The sequence below is a fragment of the Rhinolophus ferrumequinum genome, chromosome 2, assembly GCF_004115265.2.
Source record: "Rhinolophus ferrumequinum isolate MPI-CBG mRhiFer1 chromosome 2, mRhiFer1_v1.p, whole genome shotgun sequence".
NCBI classification, from domain to species: domain Eukaryota; kingdom Metazoa; phylum Chordata; class Mammalia; order Chiroptera; family Rhinolophidae; genus Rhinolophus; species Rhinolophus ferrumequinum.
In genome coordinates, this window is record NC_046285.1 from 58,640,310 (window position 1) to 58,659,280 (window position 18,971).

An 18,971-nucleotide genomic window follows, 5' to 3' on the forward strand; every position below is an offset into this window, starting at 1 on the left:
TGAGCAATGGGAATAGATAAGTACCTATTCAGAGATGGTAGCTATGGGTTTGTGGCCACCTCTACATAAAGGGACGGTGGAGCCACGCTTTACCCAATGGTTAATTACAGAATCAGGCGCCAGCTCAAAAATCCACCCTCTTGGGAAACTACTGATTAAAAGTATTTAAGAATTTTAAAAGTTATACCAACCTATTGCAACATAGGGACTTTATTTGGATCCTTATCTGAATAAAGTTTTTTAAATTGTGTGTGTGTGTGTGTGTGTGTGTGTGTGTGTGTGTACCAGAAGAATTAATTATCTTTAGTTTAGTATCATGTAGCACACAAAAAGAGAAATATTTCACCACTGGGACTACATCCAGCACAAGATGCACACCCCACAGAGGCTGAGTCAACCCCTGATTCATGTCTCCTCACCTGCACTTGTGCTAACCTTAAATTAAGATGACTGAGTGGCTGTTAGAACTGTTTCAATTACTATTTCAATTACTTTCTCAATCTCTCTCTCTAAAAATGTGCTCAGTAAGTAGAGTGGAATTGACATGCCACTGTGTGTGCCCATATACTGCTTCTCTAGTATAAGAAGGCAATCCCATCTTAACCCATAGAAATATATGGACAATGAGGAGCCTGCAGAGTGGCTCAGGTCACAAAGACAACCTTTGATGAGGGAGCATAGTCGTGTCTACCTATGAGGCAACATGGAGCTCAGAGATCCAAGTACTCCATTGTTATCATTATCATCACCATCATTGCAAGTATCACTTACTGAGCCCCTGATCTGTGCTAGGCGCTTTCTGGTTTATCTTAAATCTTCTGAGTAACTCTGTGGGTCTGTTATTTTCCAGGTGACGAAGCTGAAGCTCAGAGTAATTGAGTCCATTTCCAAGGGCCACACAGCAGGAATGGGACTGAACCAAGATTCCAATCTCAGTCCCCAAGCCCAGGCCTTTCTGGCATGCTGCTACCCTGACATAAATGAGGGCTTTAAGGAGGTCTAATATATGGTGATGGAAAGAGAACTGACTCTGGGTGGTGAACACACAATGCGATGTATAGATGATGGATTACAGAATTGTACACCTGAAACCTATGCAATTTTACTAACCCTTTTCACCCCAGTAAATTTTAATTTTTCTAAAAAAGGAGGCCTTTAAGGCACAGTTATTTAAGGAGATCCCTTTATTTTCAAAGACATTAAAAGAAAAACAAAAACAAACAAACAAACAAAAAAACCCTGTTGAGCTATCTAACTGGAAAACCCCACTTTGTGATCCCCGGGGTGACTTTTGCAAGTTTACAACCCTGTTTAGTTTCACTTCCAGTTTCTCCGTCCATCATTCTGTCTTCGCTTTGATCCATCTGACATGCTTGAGAGAACAGAATAGGATATGACTTTTTTGTTTGGAATGATAGGAGTCCAGGTGACCCTATAACCACCATCCTCTCCCAGAAAGAAACAGGTCCTGTAAGACTTTTTTTTTCTTTAAATTCAAGTCCATTAGGTTATTATGACAACTTAATAATTGAGCCAGACTGGACGCTCATGAAAGTGAGCTGATAAAGGATGTGCTCTGCCCAAAGGCCAACCAAGCAGTGACCACAGGGATCCCAGAGAGAGTTTGATCTTGGAGTAAATTCTTTTATGAATCAGCTACTTCAATTTCTCATGCAAGTGTTTATTAAATGCCTGCAAAGGGACCCCCACCTGAGGCTAGGTGCTATGGGAGATATGAAAGGTCAAGTCCTAGCACATGGGTAGCTCCAGGTATCATGGGGAGCAGGGATGGGGGAAATCAGCCATCCTCTGTCACAGGAGCCTATCCTTTACTGTCCCCAAAGGGAATAGAAGGGGTGGGTGGTATTGGAGGGGCTTAGTAAAGGGCTCACCTCATTAAGTGCTGACCAGCAAGGAAAACCATCCGATCTAAATGGATAGCGAATTGCGAATTGTGAGCACCTTCAGGGCGAGGACCTCATCTAATGTGCCCTTGTTTTCACAAAAAATGTAGGCTTCACGTATTTATTGTGGATATTTTCAATCTTGGTCATGCACTATGTTTACGATTTTAAAAGATATTTATGGTTGAACACTAAAACTATTCTCAGGTGCCACAGCAGAATCTGAAGGGCTCAGTTTGAAGAACAGGATTCCTATCCTTAGAGTCTATTTGGCCGTATGGGTGGTCAGCTGGAGATGAGGAAGATGGTAGAGTGATACCCAAAAGGCCTCCCAAAGGGTGGGATTCACTGATATACTGAAAGATTAGGGGCAGATCACTCTCTATCCTCAGAAGGGAGGGGAGGTGGCTGGGGAATGGAAGCCCACTCTGGCTTCTGTTGTGGGGAGGTGAGCTGAGGCCAAGCTCTGTGAATCAGTGGAACTCACTTCTGCCCATAAGCTCCACCGCCTCCGCACCTCACCCAGGAGTAGATTTATAGGAGCAAAGAAAGCAAGATTAATATAAATCCTCACAGAAGGCTCCAGGGCAGCTCATACTCCTGCCCAGGATGGGATGAGGCCGTCAGGCAACTAACTTATGCTTCCAAGGAACCCAAGTCACAAGAGCATAGCCTTCATTGGTGAGATCTGGAGAGTGTGGAATGGATAACCCTAGGGTGATAAAACTGTGGAAGGTCTGTATCAGGCCAACCAGGGAGGAACTGCTGGCACCCTTTCATTTAGCATTTGGGAAGAGCCAGTAGGCCTGACCTAAAGAGCGTGTTGGGTGTGAGGTAAAGTACTATAGGAGCCATAGTCTCCCTGAGCCCCAGTCTGAGTTAGGAGTGCCTCCTATATGCTCCCACAGCACCAAGTGCACACCCTATCCCAGCAGCCCTCTCACAGTTTCTGTGTCTGTCTCCTCTCCAAGGATGTGACCTTCCAGAGCACAGGAAACATTCTAGTCCTCTCTGAAGCCCAGGAACCTACCACACTGCTAGGTACAGACTGGATCCTAAGCAACGACTTTTGAATATCCTGAATGAATGGATCATGAACAAGCTGCCTACAGGAGAATCACACTCCACCCAAGAGAATTTCCTGGCCTCACTGAAAACCAAATCATAAGTCCAGGAGAGGGCAACTGGCGAGGTTCTACCTGCCTCTCCTGTGTTATAAACTAAAAGCTTCAATGGAAAGGTCCTGACCACAGTAGAAAAAAGAAAGAACCAGTCAGTTACCACCAGGCACACAGGGCAAGAACCTTGCAAGGTGATTCCTGCCATTACTCTGAAACCCTTCCCAGCTATTTGCAGGTGATCTAGAAGCCGGGGTGGAGGACATAGGATACAGGTAACCATGATAGGCAGGGATGGAGAACTCACTGGAACTAGTATCTAAGTCAGCTAGATCCAGATAAAGTTAGGATCTAGCTTATATCACTTACTGAAAATGTGTAGAGGAAATCAGAAAAGACAAAGCTGTGGGAAAAGATTACAATGGTTTAAGAGCGAGGGTCTGGAGAAGGTGATGCTGGCACACATCACCCCACTTGCAATGGTCCCTGGCCAGGGAATTCTTCATACCAGGTAATCACCCTGGGGGTAGGCTGACTACAGCTGTCAATCAAGCCTGATGCTTATCAATAATCATATATCAACACCACTGTCTGCACATGAGCTATGTGTTAGGTGTTGAACTAGGCAGTTTGTTTCTATCCAATTATTGTAACGACACTGCAAGGTAGATGTAAGTCACCTGCACTTTGTATGTAAAGATGAGTACCTTTACATGAAGAGTTAAACTCCTTGCCCAAGGTCATGCAGCTATTACAGAGGTAGGATTCAAACCCATCTCATCTAACTGCAGAGCCCATGCCTACTGCACACAGAGCTACCCCTACAGATAAGAGTGTGGCAGGGAAAGCTACCTGTGAAGAAATAGAGTTGGACCTAAACCTAAAAGGATCTGTAGGATTTGAATGGCTGGAATAATGCTGGAAGGACATCAAGAGGTACTGAAGATTCCTGAGATCCTATGGGAAAAGACACTCAAATTCAAGTGCCCTGTAGTTATGCTACTTTTCAAATAGAAAATGCTACCTGGTGGGCACTTTGGAATTCTAACTTTTTGTTAATTGCAGAGAAAGTTAAATACAGCAGGTCCTCGAATAATGTCATTTTGCTATAACATTGATGAGATGCTGTAGGAACTTAACTCTTGTTTATATCAATCAGCCTATGGTGAAATGGGTTTTGTTATATGTCATTTTGCTTAAAGTTGCAGAACCTATCAACAGCGTTATGTGAGAACTTACTGTACAGGGCGATTTTAATCATTAGCTCTTCTTCAAAGCCCAAAACTTCTACACTGCCCCCTCTCATCAGACCACCAGCATCGTTATCCAGGTTCCCTTTACAAAAGGTGTGGGGCCGAAGCACTCTCTAAAGCCTAGCAGCCACACCATCATTGTTAGAAAAGACATTAGTGAAGTCAGGTTGTCAACCCACCACCTGTTGAACAAATTCCCCACTCAAGAGCAACAAAAAATGGCCAGCCAGCATCTCCCTTCACACCTGTAATAATGATCATCTCTTCTTCTCAGGCAGCTCAATATTAATTATGAAAAACTTTTTACTTACATGGGACTGAACTCTTCTTCATGCCCCTAAGCTTCCACCTGATGGTTCTAATTCTACTCACTAGAGGAAAACAAATGTCTGTTCTTTTTTCCATTAAAACAATTCTTTAAGACTATTACACCCTCCGAAGCCTTCCCTTTTTCAAGCTAAACATTCTCAGTCTTTAACCATTCATTCCTCAGATAACATGGTTCCTGAACCCTCCATCTTCCTGTTCACACACTTCTGGGCCCACTCCCAATTTGTCCACATCATTCTCAAAAGAACTAAACAGTTCCCAGCTGTGGCCTGACTAGTACAGGAAAGAAAATTGACTACACACATCTGCAATGCAAATACTAAGAGTTTCTAGTAAGCTTTTAGCAGCCACTTAGTTCAGCCTCCCCTGAAATCAACCCCACTGGACTTTCTTACAAGTCCTACTCTGCAGCCACACTTCCTGGCTTTCTAGCTATCTTCCTGGTTCTATTGGGATTTGGAGATCACATTTTATCTCCCACTTATCCTGGTACTGTCTGTCTTTCTACACTCAGTCCCTCTTCTTGCCTGTGAAGCTTATAGAGAACATTGACCCTGGCACATACATTTGCTACCCCTTTTGGCTTTATATCATCCATAAATGTAATCAGGAAACCCTCTCTATGTCCTCCTCTAAATCAGGCATTCGAGTTGAGGACAAACACTATCCTTCTGACTGAGACAAATTAGCATTTAGTAACAGTTATAGAATTGCTACATGTAAGCCAACTGAAACACCATCCAGTCCACATTTTCCATCTGGTTTATGAGAATATAAATCCTGTTATGGAAGATACAAAGGTATTCATTGTCTGATAGTAGAGTTCTAAATTAATTTTCATAATTGACATAAATTAAAGTTTTCTATATTTCAGTATCACACAAAAATGTCTGGCCCTTGAGGGGATACTTGAGATGGTCTTTAAAATACAGGTTATAGATGGATTGGAAGAATCAACAGTTAAAATGGCCATATTACCCAAAGCAATATACAGATTTAATGCAATCCCCATCAGAATCCCAATGGCATTTCTTAAAGAAATAGAACCAAAAAATCATCAGATATGTATGTAATTACAAAAGACCCTGAATAGCCAAACCACTCCTAAGAAAGAAGAATAAGGCTGGAGGTATCACACTCCCTGACTTTAGCTTGTACTACAAGCAACAATAATCAAAACAGCATGGTATTGGCAGAAAAAGACACACAGACCAATGGAAAAAAATTGAAAACCCAGAAATAAACCCACATAAATATGGACAGATAATTTTTGACAAAGAAGCTAAAAACATACAATGGAGAAAAGAAAGCTCTTCAATAAATGGTGCTGGGAGAATTGGAAAGACACGTGCAAAAGAATGAAACTAGACTGCTATGTGTCACCACATACCAAAATTAACTCAAAATGGATCAAAGACATAAATATAAGACCTGAAACAATAAACTGCATAGAAGAAAGCATAGGTACTAAACTTATGGACCACAAGTTCAAAGAGGATTTTATGAATTTGATCTCAAAGGCAAGGGAATTCAAAGCAAAAATAAACGAATGGGACTATATCAAACAAAAAAGCTTCTGCACAGTGAAAGAACCCATCCAGAAATCAAAGAGACAACCAACCGAATGGGAGAAGATATTTGCAAATAACACCTCCAATAAAGGGCTAATATCCAAAATATATAAGGAGCTTATACAACTCAACAACAAAAAGACAAACAATCTAATTAAAAACTGGGCAGAGGACATGAACAGAAATTTCTCACAAGAAGACATGCAAACAGCCAACAGATACATAAAAAATGCTCAACTTCATTAGCTATTAGGAAAATGCAAAATCAAAACCACGAGATATCACCTCACACCTGTTAAAATGGCTATTATCACCAAGACCAGTAATAACAAATGTTGGAGAGGCTGTGGAGAAAAAGGAACCCTCATACACTGTTGCGGGGAATGTAGATTGGTGCAGCCTCTATGGAAGGCAGTGTGGAGGTTCCTCGAAAAATTAAGAATAGAATTACCATATGACCCAGCAATCCCTCTCCTAGGTGTATACCCAAAAAATCTGAGAACATTTATCCGTAAAGATATACTCACATGTACTCCAATGTTCACTGAGTTTTATTTACAGTGGCCAAGACATGGAAACAACCAAAATATCCTTTGATAGATGATTGGATAAAAAAGATGTGGCATATATACACACAAAAAAAATGAAATACTGCCATTTACGACAACATGGATGGATCTTGAGATTATTATGCTACGCAAAATAAGTCAGATAGAAAAAGTCGAGAATCATATGACTTCTCCCATATGTGGGATATAAAACTGGAAGCAACAAAGGAATAAGACAAACAAAGAAACAGAAACTCATAGACACAGACAACAGTTTAGTGGTTATTAGAGGGTAAGGGCGGAGGGGGATGGTAGAAAAGGGTAAAGGGGGTCAAATACATGGTGATAGAAGGAGAACTGACTTTGGGTGGTGAACACACAATGTGATATATAGACAATATATTATAGAATTGTACACTTGAAACCTACATAATTTTACTAACCATTGTCACCCCAATAAATCTAATTTAAAAAATTACACAAAAAATATAGGTTACATGGGGCTATATACAAGTTTCATTGTGCAGACACCACAAAGAGCAATTAAACTGAAGTACAAGAGGTTGTGTGGTCTGCAACTGGAAAAGATATTATCTTGTGTAGTAAGACATTATGGACAGAGGAAAGCTACAGTGCTTTCCAATCTGAGCGCCAAATTGAAGGTCTCAAGTCATGGAACTCTATGTCTTATGTCCCAGAGTAAGATGCAGGAGGATATGTTTATTTAATAGTAATTAATAATGACCTCAAATATCATAATTATCACTTATTGAGTATTATCATGCATTGTGCATTTTATTTAGATCATCTCAGTTACCGCCTGATGCTGATGGTTTGTAATTATCCCTTTTAAAAATGTAAATATTTCCTTCTCCCTAGGTTTCTCCCATTCTCCAGAAGACATCCAACAGCACTTCAACAAAACTATTTGCAAGTTTTCTCAGCACCTCTGGTCAGGGAGGAGACGCCCACCTCCCCAGGAAATTTTCCACTGCAGAAAGCCAGAACAGGGCAAAAGAAAATAAAGTGCCCCAGTACTACCTGCTGGAAAGCAAAAGAAAGACCTCTTCAGATTAACCTGCTGTAGAATTCATTCCCATAGATGCCCAGGAAGAGAAATAATCCATGAATTACCATAAATAATAAAGGTAACAAGGCAGCTCACAAAGAAAATGAAAAATCTCCAGAAAATAAACTCAAGTCATGGAAATATATGATTTAAATGACAGAGAATTCAAGATTGCACTTCTGAGAAAACTCAACAAGATGCAAGAAAACTCAGGCAGTTTAATGAACTCAGAAATCAAATCAATGAAAAAAATGAATATTTTACCAGAGATGGAAATTTTAAAAATAGAACCAAATGGAAATTCTGGAGCTGAAGAACTCAATAAAACAGATAAAGAATGAAATAACAAGCTTAGGAAATAGAGCTGACTAGATGCAGAAAAGAACTAATGACATCAAAGATAGAAATCTGAAAATGATGCGGATGGAAGAGAAGAGAGACTTGAGAGTTAAAAAAAAAAATGAAAGAACTCCATCTGACTTCATCAGAAATAGTAATATAAGAATGATGGGTATACAAGAAGGAGAAGAAAGGGAGAAGTTCACAGAGAGCCCATTCAAACAAATAGTTAATGAGAACTTCCCAAACCTATCAAAAGAACTGGATCCTCAAATCCAAGAAGCAAATAAAACCCCTAATTACCTCAAACCTAACAGGCCTTCTCCAAGGCACATTATATTGAAGCTGTCAAAAATTAATGACAAAAAAAGAAGTCTCAAGGCAGCCAGTGAAAAGAAGAGTAATCTACATTGGAAAGCCCCTTAGATTGTCAGCAGATTTTTCAGCAGAAACTCTACAAGCTAGGAAGTAGTGGAATGTAATATTCAAACTGTTGAAAGAGAGAAATTATCAGCCAAGAATAAGATATCCAGCAAAGTTATCCTTTAGATATGAAGGAGGAATAAAGACCTTTCCAGATATATAGAAGCTGAGGGAATTTTTCACCTTTTGGCCTGCATTACAGGAATACTGAAGGAGGCATTCTACTTGAAACAAAAAACATGAAAGGATATAAAACTATGAGCAAGATTACTAACAGTCAGACAGAAGCAGGAAATGGCAACCCATAAACAGAATTAAGCATTATACACTTAAACATAACACAAAGGATAAAGAAGATAAAACATAAAAAAAGAAAAATAAAAGAAGACAACTTACTACTGCAACTCAGAAATGAACTCACAGCATAAATAGCGGTAATTTGTGACAACAAAATCATAAAAGGGAAGGGAGTAAAGGTCTGAATTTGCAAAAAGGAATGGAGATAAGATTCATGAAGAAAAAAGACTTGTATATATGAAACTTTCTTTTACATAAACTTAATAGTAACCACTCAAAAAAAAAGAAGAAGAAGAAGAAGAAAGAAAGAAATCCAGAACAGAGACACATAACATAAAAAAAGTGGAAACAGAGGGGAAAAAAATCATAGAATACCACCAAACCAAAGTAACAGACAGAAACACAAGGGCAAAGAAACAATGGAGACACTGCGCCACCAGAAAACAAAAGATAAAATGGCTATAGAAAATTCTCATATATCAATAATCACCCTAAATGTAAATGGAATGAACTCACCAATAAAAAGGCACAGAGTAGGAGACTGAATCAAAAAACAAAACCCAACCATACCCTGCCTTCAAGAGACACATCTTAGCTACAAGGATAAATATAGCTCAAAGTGAAAGGGAGCAAAACAATACACCAAGCAAATAACATTGAGAGAAAAGTGGTGTACCCATACTTATATCTGATGAAACAAACTTCAGGATAAAAAAGGTAACAAGAGACAAAGACGGGCATTTCATAATGATAAAGGAGACTATACAACAAGAAGATATAATGTTTATCAACATATATGCTCCCAATCAGAGAGCACCAAAATACAGAGGGGCCCAAAAAATGTGTACACATTTTAAGGAAAAAGCTGTATTAAAAGTCAATATATACCAATAACAAAAGATGAGTACAAGTCACATTTGACTTCTGCAATTACAAAACGTTGCTCAAAGTGGTTACCATCGTCATAATTTTAATACAGTTTTTTCCTTTCTTAAAATATATATATTTTTGGTGCATTCTGTATATAAAGCAACTACTGACAGAACTAAAGGGAGGAACTGACAAAAACACAATTATAGTAAGGGACCTAAATACAACATTGACAATTAGGGAGAGATCATCCAAACAGAAAATCAATAAGGAAATATCAGTCTTAAATGACACATTTGACCAAATGGACATAATTGACATTAGATAGTATTTCATCCTAAAACACCAGACTGTATGTACATTCTTTTCAAGGGCACATGGAAAATTCTCAAGGATAGACCACATAAGTTGGAACACAAAACTAGGCTCAGCGAATTTAAGAAGATTGAAATCATTCCAAGAATATTCTCTAGCCACAATTCTTTGAAACTGGAGATCAACTGCAAAAAGAAAGTGGGAGAAAACACAAATATGTGGAGACAAAACAGCATACTACTAAAGAACGACTGGGTCAAAGAAGAATAAAAGGAGAGATCAAAAAGAAACATAGAAACAAATGAGAATGAAAATATATCATATCAAAATTATTAGGATACTGCAAAAGCAGTATTAAGAGGGAAATTTATATCATTACAGGCCTATCTCAAGAAACAAGAAAATCCCAAATAAAGAACCTAACATTACATCTTAATTAGAAAAAGAAGAATAAATGAAACCCAAAGTCAGCAGAATGAAGAAAATAATAAAAATTAAAGCATAACTCAATGAAAAAGAGAACAAAAAGACAATAGAAAAATTAATGCAACAAAGAGCTGGTTTTTTCAAAGATTAATAAAATGTACAAACCCTTGGCTAAATGCACTTCATTTACTTAGCTTCACCTCATTAAGGTAAAATGAGAAAAAAACACAAAGAAAATCAGAAATGACAGAGGAGAAGTTACGATGAGTACCACAGAAATACAAAGGATCTTAAAAGAACACAATGAAGGACTATATACCACCAAATTCAATAACCTGGAAGAAATGGACAAGTTCTTAGAAATATATAACCTTCCTAGACCAAATCACGAAGAACTGGATAATCTAAATAGACAAATCAACAGTAAAGAAATTAAAACAATCATCCAAAACCTCCCCAAAAGCAAACATGCAGGACCAGATGGCTTCACTAGTGAATTCTACCAAACATTCAAAGATGATTTAATACCTGTCCTCCTCAAATGCTTTCAAAAAATTAAAGAAGAGACAATACTTCCTAGCTCATTTTATGAGTCCAACATTACCCCGATACCAAAACCTGGTAAGAATAACACAAAAAAAGAGAACTACAGAACCATATCTCTGATGAATATAGACACAAAAATCCTAAACAAAATACTAGGAAATTGAATACAATACATTTGTATTCAATAAAAAATTATACACCACGATCAAGTGGGGTTCATTCCAGGGGCACAAGGATGGTTCAACATATGCAAATTGATCAATGTGATACACCACATAAACAAAATAAAGGATAAAAATCATATGGTTATATCAATAGATGCAGAAAAAGATTTGACAAGATACAGCATTCATTTATGATTAAAACACTTAATAAAATAAGTATAGAAGGAAAGTAACTCAACATTAAAAAAGGCCGCATACAACAAACCCTCAGCTAATATACTAAACGGTGAAAACCTGAAAGTTTTTCCTCAAGATTAGAAACATGACAGGGATGCCTCGTACCACCACTGTTATTCAACATAGTATTGGATGTCCTACTTACAGCAATCAGGCAAGAGAAAGAAAGAAAAGGCATTCAAATTGGGAATGAAGAAGTTAAATTGTCAGTTTTTGCAGGTGACATGATTCTTTACATAGAAAGAATCAGTGATCAGGGATAACAGAAGAGAGAAATGGCAGTGTGTGACTGGGCCCAGTTGGAACTGGAGGCCAATGGAGCTGCTGGAAGACAAAATGGCAGATAGGCAGGCAATCAAAAAGGGGAGTGTGGTGGAGGACCCTCCATCTTAATACGAGGTCTGACGATTAAGTTCGCAAACTTGTTGCAGCGATGTTGCTAACCTTTTTTGATATCAGAGGGATTATTCATTATGAATTTGTACCAACTGGACATGTGAAAAAGTTAAATGAAAACGACCTGAACTTTTTGCCAACAATTCACCACAATGCACCAGCTCACACAGCACTGTCTGTGAGGGAGATTTTAGCCAGTAAACAAATTACTATATTGGAACACTCTCCCTACTCACCTGTCTGGCCCCCAGTGACTTCTTTCTTTACCCGAAGATAAAGGAAATATTGAAAGGAAGACATTTTGATGACACTCAGGACATCAAGGGTAATACGATGGTAGCTCTGATGGCCATTCCAGAAAAAGAGTTCCAAAATTGCTTTGAAGGGTGGACTAGGTGCTGGCGTCGGTGCATAGCTTCCCACGGGGAGTACTTAGAAGGTGACTATAGTGATATTCAGCAGTGAGGTATGTAGCACTTTTTCTAGGATGAGTTCTTGAACTTGATCATCAGACCTCATAAGTGTTCCTAGTCCCAGTTTATCCTGTAAGAAATTGGGTCTGCTGGAGGTTTTCTAAGCAAACCAGTGACATTATTAGATTTTCCTCAAAATTCATTGTTGAGCTCCTGGCACTGAAAAGGAGCTTTGATGAGGCATGAAGAGGTAAAGAAGAGCCACTTCAGTTGATAGAGGAGAAGGTGCCTGAGACCATCTTTCCTCACCCCTGGTCTGGCCTGATGCACCACCATCTACCCCACCAACCTCTGGCCTGGCTGATTTTGAATTCTAGTCAAACCTCCACTAGAATACCAGGCTCCAGAAAAGGCTTACAGAGTGCTGGGAAGAAACAAAGACGAGAGACAAAGGAGTAGGGGCCAGCTGCAGGGACAACCTGAAGGTGAGCCAGGGAACTATTTTGTGTCAAATATCTTCCAATGTCCTGAAAGGAACATGAGATAGAATGGGTCTGAATCCCACCTCCACCCTTTACTACCTGCATGACGTTGGGTAATTCAATTGATCTCTCAGAGGCTGTTTTCTCATCCATTAAGTTGTGATAACAAGCCCCACCTCAAAGACTTGTTCTGAGGATTAAACTAAAGGCGTACCTCATTTTATTTCACTTTGTTTTATTGTGATACATACTTTATTGTGGTGGTCTGGAACCAAACCTGCAGTATCTCCAAGGTACGCTTGTAATTTACTTCACGTAGCCAGCCAGCATAGCATCCACTGTAAGGAATAATGGATCTCTAACTATTACTAAACTGATTATTAATGTCCTCATTTTTATCTTAAGGGAGAAGGGACCATGAGACTAAAAACACCTTAGAAATTGCAGGCCCCTTGTAGCACCAGGATGGAATCAGTCCCCAAGGACACTCACTGTATTGTTGTAAATTCCTAGGTGAGATCCTGATCAGTCCCTTCCAAGTTGCTTTCTTCCCCCCTAGACTGTTTGCAGTCACTGCAGGATAAGATCACATTTCCCATCTGAGCCAGTGGGCCTTGAGGAGCGTGGGCTGTGCAGCTCTGGGCTTTTCAGAGGGCTCACATGACAGCCTGGCAGGGCACAGCCGTTCCTGGCAAGGGCATTAATAATCCAGGCCTTTTTCCACAAACTCTGGCAAACAGTCTCAAGTGACAAGTGAAAACATTGGGTCCAAATTCTCAGTGGGGCTTAGGGCAGAGGAGGCCAAAATAACTTCCCTTTATCAGGGCTAAATCATGGAACTGAATTGGAATGGAGTCAGACCTGCTTAGGGAGCTGGGGGGACCATACTCCTTGCATCATAAACCACCTACATTGCCGATGGGTTACTCCAGAGGAATGGTTAAGAGATGGGGCAGAGAAAGGAGTCCGTGTGACTTGGTGGCTGAGGAATGAATTGGGCCATGAATTTCATCTCAGCAACAACCAAACCACAGCAACCACCACAGACAGCCCAAAGACATTTGTGACAGGAGACCTTACAAAGAGCAAACCGACTCCCCTCACAACCAGGGAGACAAGTGGGGTAGGTCTCAGCAGGATTTTTGTCTCCTTTACTGTGGGGACAGAGCCAGCAGTACAGTTTCCAGGCTCCCACGTGGAAAGGTGCTACCTCGGGTAGTAAATGGCCATCAACTGTGATTGGATGGCCATCAGCTGGGGCTAGTTGGCCGTCAGCTGTAACCAGTGAACCACTGGCCACTAATATAACTGCTGTGGCTACAATAGCAGAAAATGGGGGCTAGCAAGAAGATGGTGGCTGAGCTAGCAAGAGGCAGAGTGAGGGTTGTGGATCGTGTGGCTCCTGTTTCCTGTGTCTCCAACCCAGTCGCCAGCGAGAATATAGTGGTATGACTCCCCTACCTATGGCTCCGTGGGTGTTCCTTTTTTGGCCTCACCATGTCCTGCGCTCTTATGTGGGGAGCTGGACCAGAGACCCAGCGTGACTCCCTGCATGACATTTACTTATACTGCATCAGCACCAAAAAAAAAAAAAATAAAACAAAAATAAAACAAACAAACAAAAACAGTCCCTGGCATCAAGGTACTCAGTGAATATGAAAGACTGAAGAAATAGGTCATGTGGAGGAAGAACACAGGCTTCAGATCCAACAGCTCCAGTTAGCAATTATGTAAATATAAACAAGTTATCTGTTCTCTCTGAACCTCAGTCACATCATCAGGAAAATGGGACAACATGTACTTTGAAACGTTCTTCTAAGAAATAAATAAAATAATCTATGTAAAAGCCCCTAAAATAATGCTTGGTAGGTAACAAGCACTCAGTAAATGGATTTCTCAGAATTAGAACTCAATCTTCAAACACAGATCAGACCTTAAGTATCAACTATGTTTCCATTTTTTATAGCAGGAGGAAAAGAAGGGGGGAGACTATAAAAAAGAGAAACAATCAAAGATAATAAATCAAAGGAAAGTAAAAGACGCCCTCTGAGGTTACAGCTCCTTGTGTGACCTTGGACAAGTCATGTACTTCTCTAGGTCTCAGAATTCTCTACAATAAGTTGGGGGATTCTATTTGATCAGTGGTCTTTAAACTGTGCTCCAGGAACCCTAGATAGTCTGTGGAGACCCTGAGGGGCTGTCTTGGGGTAGGGAGGAGAGAGACAAGTGTGCCCCTGTGCAACTTCAGGAAGCTTCCCTGGGAAGGCTTTCTACTGAAGAAACAGTTCCACACTCATTTTCACACTTAGCCTTCTGCAATCTAATGCTTTCTCCAAAGTCACCGGCATCCTCTGAATTACCAGGACTAGGGTAAGGCAAGAAAGGCACCTAGGGTGCAAAATTAAGGAGGCCCTCACTCTCGGGGTTGTGCAAGTACAGGGTTGACACCTGAGTGTGAAGATCCCCTTAAATTTTGTACCCAAAGCACCTGACCTCACACTAGTGCCAGCCCTGAGTCCCCAGCCCTTCTTCTGTGTCCATCCTCACTCATTCTTTGGCACATGGCACTGCCAGTAAGCCTCTCTGGAAATTTCTCACCAGTGCCTTCTACGGGTACAGTGTTCTGCTTCTGTCTGGCTCCTCTCCTTCCTCCTGGCAAGAGAAGTGGGACAAGGAGGAAAATGGAGAGAAGAGAAAAGCATGCCAGGCAAGGGGAAAGCATGGTGGGGGGCAGGGCTGTTGAGTCTGGCTTTGGACAGGCTAAGTTTGAGGCGTTGTTTGAAGTGCAACAGCCAGGTGGCCCAAGCAGGTATAAACCCCAGGAGAAGAGGTCCAGGTGAAGATAAGATTTTTCTCCCCTCACCTAGAAGAATCTTCTCTCCTTTCCATATCTTCTTTCCTCGCCCCTCCTCCCCTGCCCAGATCAGGTACACATCCCCTAATACTGGCACCCTGACAATAGCCTCCTAATCCATGCCTGCTTCCCTCTCTCTTCACACAAGGTTACTCTCCCAAATACGGCTCTGAGTAATCATGCTCTTCCTCGGAGACTTAAAGTGGTGTCTTCCATGTTTGATCCACTAAGTCCAAATTCCTCAGTCTAGCATACAAGACTGTACTCCTTCCTCACCCCCAAACTTCCAAGCAACACCCCACTATATGCAAATGTGCCCCTAAGCTATAGGCCACCTCATGTACCAGTACTTCTTGAATTTGCCTTAGCCTACTGCCCTGATCTTGCTCATACTCTTTTTTTATTAGTTTCAAGTGTACAAAATAATGTAATAGACATTTATACCCCTCACAAAGTGAGGACCCCCCCCAATCTACTACCTCTCTGACAGCGCAGATAGCTGTTACATTGCATTGACTATGTTCCCTATGCTGTACTCCGCATCCCGTGAACACAAACACACACACACACACACACGCACACACACACACACACACACACACACAGGGTGCCAAAAAATGTATGCATATTTTAAGAAAGGAAAAAATATTAAAATTGTAATACTCAATATATACTGATAACAAAAGATGAATACAAGTCACATGTGACTTCTGCAATTACAAGAGGTGCTCAAAGTGGTTACCATCAGCGTCCAGACACTTCTGATTATGGCGAACTACTGCTTGAGCAACATTGACCAAAGTGTCCACTTGTGTACATTTTTTTGGCACCCCGATATATAGATAGATAGATAGCTATACATAAATATATATATATAGAAATCTTCTCTCTCTCTCTCTCTCTCTCTCTATATATATATATATATATATATATATATATATATATATTTTATTATAGTTGACATTCAATATTATTCAACTTCAGCTTTAGATGTACAGTGCAGTGGTCAGGCATCTACACATCCTTACCCATTACCCCAATTCCACCTGTTGAGTCTTTGCACAGTAAACAGCATACCTACTTTCTTTTCTTCCCAGATCCTGCATCCAGGCTTGCCAAAGCCTAGAGCTGTTTGCAGATATTGGAGAGTACTCTCTCCTTTCTGCTCAGCCAATAATATCAATGCACAGGCATACCTCGGAGATATTGCAGGTTCGATTCTAGACTGAGATAAATCAAGTAAGGGTCTTGCCTTCAATTTGTAAAAAAATAAAATAAAATAATTTAAAAATGCAGCAACATCTGCAAAGACCAGATAAAAAGCAAAACACAATAAAATGAGGTATGCCTGTATCACAAAAGCAAGGCCCTTGCCTGGTCCTCAATTAAGAGCCACAGATAGAAAACAAAGACCTGCATGGCAGCTGCCAGGACATCCAGACATGCAAGCAGGTTACATTTAATAGTATATTCAGTAAGAAGTTTGTCAGCCACAGGGAAGCAGCCACTTGTTTTTCTCTTTATTGCCTTTTGCACTTAGCCCAGCTGTGGACTCCAGCAGGTTCTCATTAGATACTAACTGAAGCAATTAATGAGATCCTCCTTCTGGGAGCACAGACCTAATTCCAGAAAAAAAATTATGGGACTATTTCCATGAAAAATAATATTCTTGCCTTTTCCATGTGAGGATGACCCCACCAATGATGGAAGTGTTCTAAAACTGGATTGTGATGATTGCACAGCTCAGTAAAGTTACAAAAACTTACTTAATTTACACTTAAAGCAAGTTAATGTCATGGAGTATAAACTGTGCCTAAATAAAGTTATTTTTAAAACTCTGTATAATGATCAAAACCACCATGATCGCACACTGTAATTCAGGTGAGTAATAAGTTGGCTGAGTCATGAACACACTTGAAAACAAACTATAAAAAAGAAGACCCAGCCCTGTTAGGTGTGGCTCTGATCTAGTCTCAGTCCCCATGGGATCAGGGCAAGATGAAGGTTGCTCCTGCTACTGCACAGGCAGGTGGTTGAGAGTCTGGGGACCAGTGCAGTCATGTGCTATACCCCAAGGTCAGGGCTTCCACATCCTCCTCCTCCAGGCTCCTCCCACAGTATATGTGAGCCAGTCCCGAGTGTGCATCAGGCTCAGGGAACAGAACTGTCTTCAGACCCTGAGCCCCACTCACACCTGGACAACGTATGGCCTCCAAGGAGCACCCCATCCCCCTGGGAAAACACTTCTCACCTGTTACAGTTCCAATCTCAACATCACAACATGTCAATGCCCCAGAGAACGCCCACGGCAAGCCCTTTCTCCTCCCACATACCCCTGGGGAGAACCCTTCATCACACAGCAAGGTGCACAGCACACGCGGGTCCATCGGCCCTAGTAGAGATAATATAACACAATGACTAATAGGACGGACTTGAGTGTCAGACTGTCTGGGTTCAAATCCTAACTTACTCAGCCAATTACTAGCTATGAAACCTCTCAGTGCCTAGGTTTCCTCCTTTATAAAATGGAGATACTTAACTCTTAGGATTATTTGGGGGATTAAGTGGGTTATATATATAAAGCACTTTGTACCTGGGACATAAGTTCTGTATAATTTTTAGCTACCATTATTATTTTTTCCAGCACATTAGAGCTGCCTCTCTATCTATAAGCAAAAAAAAAAAAAAAATAGAAGATGCTGAGTGTAAAAAGGGCCTGAGGCCATAGCAGCTTCCCTTGACATTTCAGACACTTCAGACCCCTCCAAACACTGAGAAAACAATCATCCTGTGTCTCCAGAGGTTTCTTCATCTCAGCTGCCAGGTAGAGATGTTGGCACACTGGCACCAGGGAGTGTCAGGGTGAAGACAGAACTTACCACAAAGCACAGTAAAAAATATTACAGACTGTTTGCTCATCTATGGAAAAAAACAAAAAAAAACCCTCCATCGAAAAATATGAAGCTCTATAAAATATCACTTTCCTGGAGCCATGCAGGACAATCAAGAAGGAAGGATCTCCTGTAACTGGCTAACCTGGTCAAATGACAAAGCAAGTCAGACTTCCAGGGCAGCTCCAGAAGTGGTGGGATTGGTCCTCCACTTCTCAGATTTAACAAGTACAGGCTAAGGTCTAGATTCACAGTCAGAAATGAGAAACAGAAAAAGTAAGAGCCATCCAACTAGCCATTAGAGAAATGCAAATTAAGATCATAATGAGATGCCACTACCCACCTTTTAGAACTAAAATAAAAATATGATAACACCAAGTGCTGTTAAGATGGAGAAAGTGAATCTCTCCTACATTGCTGGTGACAACGTGAAATGGTACAGTCACTCTAAAAATGAGTTTGGCAGTTTCTTTAAAAATAAAAATATACTTACCATACAACTTAGCAGCAACAATCCTGAGCATT

At 40.5% G+C, this 18,971-nt stretch overlaps 1 protein-coding gene across 7 annotated transcripts in view; it reads right to left on the reverse strand.

Annotated features, from left to right (window-relative positions):
• Positions 1-18,971, reverse strand: part of ST6GAL1 (ST6 beta-galactoside alpha-2,6-sialyltransferase 1) — a 180,468-nt gene that overhangs the window by 106,726 nt on the left and 54,771 nt on the right. The window contains exon 1 of one of the 7 annotated variants that reach the window (XM_033127506.1): positions 18,940-18,962. The exons of the other annotated variants lie outside the window; for them this stretch is intronic. The gene's annotated coding sequence lies outside the window, so the exon portion shown is untranslated. Of the gene's footprint in view, positions 1-18,939; positions 18,963-18,971 lie in introns of those variants that run through there. 7 annotated transcript variants of the gene reach the window in all.